General features: G+C 42.7%; 1 long non-coding RNA gene across 1 annotated transcript; it reads left to right on the top strand.

The window, feature by feature from the left end:
- Positions 1-960: 960 nt before the first annotated feature.
- LOC146352441 (uncharacterized) lies at positions 961-6,528 on the top strand. The gene is made up of 5 exons (XR_014787367.1): positions 961-1,055; positions 1,348-1,414; positions 3,097-3,375; positions 4,268-4,326; positions 5,242-6,528. It is a non-coding gene; the product is annotated as an uncharacterized LOC146352441 (long non-coding RNA).
- The last annotated feature ends 359 nt before the right edge of the window (positions 6,529-6,887 follow it).

The raw sequence follows: 6,887 nt of genomic DNA, 5'->3' as shown, positions 1-6,887 counted from the left end.
CACTCCCCAGAATGCCCCCTTTACCTCCTCTCCAAGATTGCTTTTGTGACCTTGGAGAGGCAGCTGGTGCAGTTCTCTCCATGCCAGCTGTGAGGGGGAGGGGAGCATGGATTCCTGAGTCCGAGGTTGGAGCGCTGTATCCAACTTCAGATCCAGGAAGCCAAAGCATCTTATGGCCCCTTAGATGCCGTCTAGGGGCCATAGGATTGCTCCCTCAGGGATGTACAAGAATTTCATTTTTGTTTGCAAATCATGCAAACATATTCCATTTATAATCCTAAATGTGAATGCAAGCGAGAGTGTCTTTATTGGGAAAATTTTGCAGTTTCTTGAGCTTTTGCCCATGCTCAAAAATGCACACTTTAAAAATGCAAATTCCCTGCACAATGCACATTTTCATGCTTTACTGTATGGGGGTGGGGGAGCATGTGTTTGAGTGTGCTCTATTAAAAAATGTGCATTTTCCCCATTTGATGTGCATACTTTTACTGTTTGAACCAACAAAAACAAAGCACAATCAAGCATGGGAAACAAGGTGAGCCAAACTTCAAGGTTTGGAAAATCTCAGTGATTGCAAAAACTGCTTGTTTGCCCATCCCTAGATTCATTAGCATCTGTTGTGTTGTGTACCTGCTTCCTTTTCCTCCTCTTTCTTTTTAGTTACCACTGCTTTAGAACAGCCTCTGATTGATGGTCCAAATCATTTTTGGCCTGGGGTGTTTGCCTTTACCCAGAACCAATCAGTGAATCATCTCTGTTTCCTTTTCTAACAACAGCATAAGAATGTATGAAAACAAAAGCCTTCTCTTTGGCAGAGCTGGCAGCTTGTACTTAATGTTTTGCTTCACTGTTCCCAACCTGTCAGTTTTTAAAACAAGCCTTTACTGGATTTGTGATATTCTCGAAGTCTTGGGAACGTTTCTAAGGTGCCAACAGAGTTTGCAAATTGAGCAATTCTGTACTTTCAGAAAGGACGAATCACTGCATAGTGCAATCCAGGAGTAATCCGCCTCGTTGTAGATGAACTTTGTACTGGGTTTGTAGGGAAGCAGAATGTGAGCAGAGAAGGCAAAATGCCATACGTTTCTTGCTCTCGTGATGCTGAGAATGTTTGTTTTTGCTTTAGCAGCTTTTGTCGTGAATTCTTTCAAGGTTGCCTGATGGGTCTCCATTTTAATTGCAGAATCATAGCACTGGAAGCTCAGATGTACAATGATGTTTAACATCCATTATAGATCTTTCTGTGTTGTTCAGATCACAGTGGGCCACAAGCAAAGAGTAGAGCCTGATTTATGATTATTGCATGACCTTAAAGCATTGTTTACTTTAAACAGTTTTTTTCCACAGCCTGTCTCTGATACTGGAAGTGAGCCATGCAGGGAGAAAACTGCTGAAAACTATGGAGCACAACCAGGTGAGGCTGGAGAGGGTAGGCAAGTTGTGCACGCCTCTTTTTGTGTAAAGAATGCCACTTTATATACAAGCTGGACAGACATGTGCTTAACATGCGGACAGGGCTGTTCTGCACATCTAGTTTGTACAGATGACAACAGTGATTGCTTTTAACAGTCAGGACCAAGTACTATGTGTATAGGGTAAAATCCAACATAAGTCCTACTTAGAGTAGACCCATTGAAATAAATAGGACTTAAGTTAGTTATGACTTAACTTAGGTCTCATTCATTTCAATGGGTCTACTCTAAGCAGAACTTATGCTGGATTTTTACCCATGGAATCTAAACCCTCTCATAGAAGATGACAAGGAAACATCTCTGCATATGGAAGTTCCTTTAGGGTGGACACTTATGCATAGCCAAAAAAGAGGAAATGGATCACCAAAGAAAGAAGCCAAAAGTGGGCAGTGATTAGCATGAAATGTGCACATAATCATTTATATGTACAGATGCAAATTTAGAAATAATTACTATCTATTTCAAGAGAATAGTCCTCTGTTTGAAGAGCTGCCTAGGCCAAGTCCAGGTTAAAGATAAAGAACCATCAGAAGGGAGAGTCAGCAGGGGACTTGAAGATGCCTATCAACAGTGAGTACCTGGGCAACAGACTGAGCAGGCACACCCGGGACTGGGTCACAGTCTTCCCTGCTATGGTAATGAGATGCACTGTATTTCTGTTTAAATTATAGTAACTATCTCTAAATTTGCATCTGTACATATAAACTAGCATAAGCAAATGTTATGCAGATCTGAGCCTTCTTTTGTCCTCTTGTCTGGCGATGCATTTCCTCTTTTGGGGGGCAATGCATACAAGCCAAACTATTGATGGGGGACAGTTATAGGGTTGCAATAGCTTCACTGGTTACCTGTCTATTTCTGGGCACCATTCAAAGTGCTGATTATGACCTACAAAGCTCTACATGACTTGGGACCAGGTTCTCAGAAAGGCTGCATTCTCCCATACAAGCCTGCTCAAGTTTCATTGTCTTCAGAAATGTCCCTTCTTCCTGTCCTGCCAAGATATAAAGCACATTTGGCAGGAACTCAATGAAGGGCTTTCTCAGTGGCTGCCCCCAGGCTTTGGATCCCTTGTCAAGGGAGGCCCATCTTGTCCTGTCTCCGATGACCTTCTACCAGCAGGCCTTATTCAAACTGGCCATTGGCTGGTTATGGCCATTGTAAGTTTGCTGACATTGTTTTGACTTGCTGTTGTTTTATCAGCTTTATTGATGTGTTTTTATGCTTTTGATTTTGTATTTTACTTTGTATTATACTGCTATTAACTGCCTTGGCTGCCATTTGGTGGAAAGGTGGAATACAAATTTAACTAAGAAAGAACAGCAATAACAGCAACAATGGCAAAACAAATGTAAAACTTAAAGTGTAAAGCTTATTGTGATACTTCTGTAATATTGTTAAACCTTATATGGCTACTTTGTACCTGTACCTGTTCATTTTCACAAGTGACAGCTGCTCCATGAATTTGCCACTTAACCGCCCCTCCCCCCGAGTTTTACTACTAGTATAGATGGTAACCTCTATCTCATCATAGGCTTAGCCTCTAAAAAAGGTGTGACCTTTCAAACATTGGAAAGGATTTCCAGACATGGATTTCATAAAAAATCTCATTAAAAAATTGTAGGAACCTATTCGATGGCCTCCAGGACCACTGGCAGAGTTGACAGCAACTAGACCTGGCTGGATGATATCAAGGAAGGAGCCAGTAGTATGAACCTGCCCCTGCCTGTGGGAGATGGGCATGCAGCTACCATGATTGTGCAACTGGACCAGCTAAAACAAAGAGAGGAGCCCATGCATCCCTGGTTCCTAGAAGAGCTGAACAGGAACTCCACATGCCCACAGATGCCATTGCATAGAGAATCACCAATATATGAATTGGACAGATAATTTAAGGTTCCCAGTAGGTGCTTTTTCCTATCCAAAAGAAATGCATTCCATCATTTTATGCAACCTGGGAAATGGTGGGCGTCTTTAGCAAAAATGGAAAGGTGAACATTTCTGAGTATGTAGACATGACACTGGTGGGTATGTAGACATTGAAATGGCCAGTGTTAGTCATCTGTGGACAATGTTCACAAAACTGGAAGCAGCCTGTGGCTTTTTGAAAGTTAAGATTTTGAAAGTTAAGAAAGCTATTATTATTATTATTATTATTATTATTATTATTATTAGTTTACAAGATAATTTAAATACATTAAAATACATTTTATAGCTTTGTGATGACCCATGATAAGACTGATCAGGAATGCAGCCACGTCTCAGCACTGTCAGTGGAATTTCCCTCTGGGAGACTTTATGAGTTTCCAATCCATTGCTTGAGCTAAAAACTGAGCTGTTGCCTTAATTGTATAGTTTATCTAGCAGCAGGCCTGGATTAAAAGAAGCAAAATGTGAGCAGGGTTTCTCCTCTTGATTTTGTCACAAACATGTGTTTCCTGTCATCCCCATTTCTGGAGTGCTTGCTCGTATTACATCAGCCTCTATGAGCTGTATTGCTTTACATAATGTTACATAAGACAACAGCTCTGAAGCAACTGGATGCTTTTATTTCAGAAACCTCAAGGTTTCTGAAACCCCCTGCCCTCACATGGATTGTAGGGTTGCTAGGCCTCCCAGCTGCATGGCTGAGACTCCCATTTTGGGGTTTATTCTCAGGGTGGCAAGCCTAATCTCAGAATTTCAGCTAGTCTCATATAACTACCATTGAATCTTGAATTTTGCAGCAACATTGGGCTTTTCTACATGAGGCAGTTCTTGTGCATTCGTCATTCCCTACTCATGGTTTTTTACAGGTTCTTTAGATGGTGTCATGACCCTCAAGTTTCGCTTCTGTGCCTAACCAGCATTTTTGGTAAGTTGTTTTAGAAGAGGGAAAAAGCAGCATCTAATTTTGAAAGCAGAAGAAGATGTGATTTGCTGTTGTTAGGGATGGATCCCCCGCCCCCCAGTCTGGGTTCTCCAGGCGCCTGCCAAGCCCCTGGCCCCACTTGCCTGCCCCCAGACCTGCACCTGACCCCCCCACCAAGCTTCCCACACTCTCCCTGAGCCCATCCAATGATCTCTGCAGCTGCCATTTTGCGAAAAAATGGTGCCCACAGATATATGCACATTTGCTCATATGCAAAATGGTGCTATGAATGGCTGGTATACACAAGGTTATAGGTGTAAATGGGTCAGGTGGGGCAAGGGGTTCGGCAGGCGCAGCTCAGGACAGCGGGCGCAGGGGACTCCACCGGGGACCTGGACCCAATCGGGCGCCTGCACCATCCCTAACTCTCGTGTATTTGCATTATTCCGCTATACCACGATGCCATGTAGAGGTTATATAGAGGAAAAGCAGGAAAGGAAATGCTCCATTTAGTGCTTAGATAGATCTCAGTTCTGCGATGAAACTGAAAGTAGATACAGCTGATTGAGAGCCAGCTAACAGTCTCGTGTAGCAAAGCTCATTATTTTAAAACAGCTATTAAAAAACAGCTATTTTAAAAATCACACATTCTGAAAGAGAAACAATTCCATAAGAGGGTTTTTTCCCTCACTAACTTTCCCCCCAATTTTCAATTAGAGGGCAGGATTAAGGCCACTCCCTGCAGGTTATCTGAAGCAGAGCAGAACGTGCTCAGTGCAGGCAGGGGGAGCGGAGACTAGACCTACAGGACAAAAGGAGAAAACAGGACACAGATTTGCATAAAATTTGCACATGCTAATTTCTATGTATAGACGCAGATTTAGTAACCTGTTTTTTCCTTCCTTCTCTTTAAACCAGACTTGGACTGGACAGCCATTCAAATGGAGTGTCCCTTCAGATAGGGGGCTGTCCTCTGTAAAAAAGGACAAATGGCTGCTCTAGGCTGCTGCATTCTTAACCAGCTGAACTATCTGGATTTCTGACAGAGAATGTTGGCAATGATGGTGGATGCAGCCTCCCATTTCTAAAAAGAGCAGTGACACATGGGTCCAACATGCACGGGAGCCATGATATCGGGCAACTGTCCTGTAATTTCACATCCTTCATTCTCAGTGTACAGGTTTCCATTGTTAGGGGATGAGGCCAAGGCACTCTGAATGTGCTCTGAGGCATTTACTTCACATATTTCAGAGCTCAGCCCTGGTTCTAAAATTAGCTTCCAGGAGTGAGGCCTGGCACAAATTCGGCCGTTTGCAGATCACCATTCACCCCTGTGGTTTGGGTTGGCTCTGTTGCAACAGGCACTATTTATTCTGTGGTCTGGGTAAGGCCTGGCAGCATGTTCTCTCTACTAGCTCAAAGGTGTAATTATAATAATATAATAAATGATGCTGGAGTTAAATAACTCATTTCTTTCAAGAAGGTGCAAGGTCAAAGTAGCAAGAAGGTGCCACTAAAGACAGGCATGGCCAAAGGAGCGTGTGTGAGCAGGTAGAAGATAAGATCTCTCCACCCACCCCCAACCCTTCTATGATGGTACTTTGCTTTGGTTTTGTGTCAGATTTCCTCTTAATACCAATCTTAATTTACAGCCCCAAGATGGGCCTGTGGAGACTTTTACATATTATCATGATTAGCATTGCCAGTAATGAATCACAAGGTCATTTCAGGCTAGCCAAAGTTCAAACTCTATATTTAGCCAACTTTCTGTGGGAATTGCCACCATTTCCAGGATTGTGTAAAATATAAAATAAGCAGATAACTACCGCTGTATAACATATTAATAACTCAGCTGTATCGGAAATGGCTGCCAAAATACACATGCTGACACAGTTATTTTGACAGACATTTTTGAAAGCATGCGTTTTTGAAGACTAGGCAGAATTACAGCCCTCCCAACTAGTTGCAAACATGTCCCCCGCTTTTCGAAAGAACTGTAATTATTGAGCTGCACAATGGGTGTGTCTTTCCTATTTTATCTGCAGTGCCTACTCACTTGGAGTAGTTATGTTACAGTGTTATGTTATAGTAGTTTTGTTATGGTGCATAGGTTATGTTATAGTAGTTACGTTATGGTGTAGTGTTATGGTTTAAGGGGACAACCAAAAGGGTTTGGAGGAATTATAAGGAGGATGCTCTTTTTTCACCTGACTCCTTTTATTATCTGTCTCTGTCCATCATACCATCAGTGTGTATAGTGCTTTCCAGAGTATAAGAGGATAAGTCCCTGCCCCAAGGGGCTTACAATCTAAAATTCAGCACAGGACAGAGGAAGGGGAGGGAACCTAAGAAGAGGCATGCTGGATCAGACCAAAGGCCTTTCTAATCCAGCATTCTGTTTCCACAGTGGCCAACCAGATGACGTGGGAAGCCCATGAGCAAGACATGAGTGCAATAGCACCCTTGTGCTCCCCTGCAACTTGTATTGAGAGGTAGCACTGGAGGTAGCATATAGCTATCAGGACTAGTAGCCATTGATTGCCTTCTCCTCCATGGTCTAATTC

The sequence above is a fragment of the Heloderma suspectum genome, chromosome 2 (genome assembly GCF_057233095.1).
Source record: "Heloderma suspectum isolate Gila_16-S chromosome 2, 16-S_ref, whole genome shotgun sequence".
Taxonomy (NCBI): Eukaryota; Metazoa; Chordata; class Lepidosauria; order Squamata; family Helodermatidae; genus Heloderma; species Heloderma suspectum.
The sequence above is the reverse complement of the archived record's forward strand: the minus strand, read 5'-3'. Positions and strand labels throughout refer to the sequence as shown.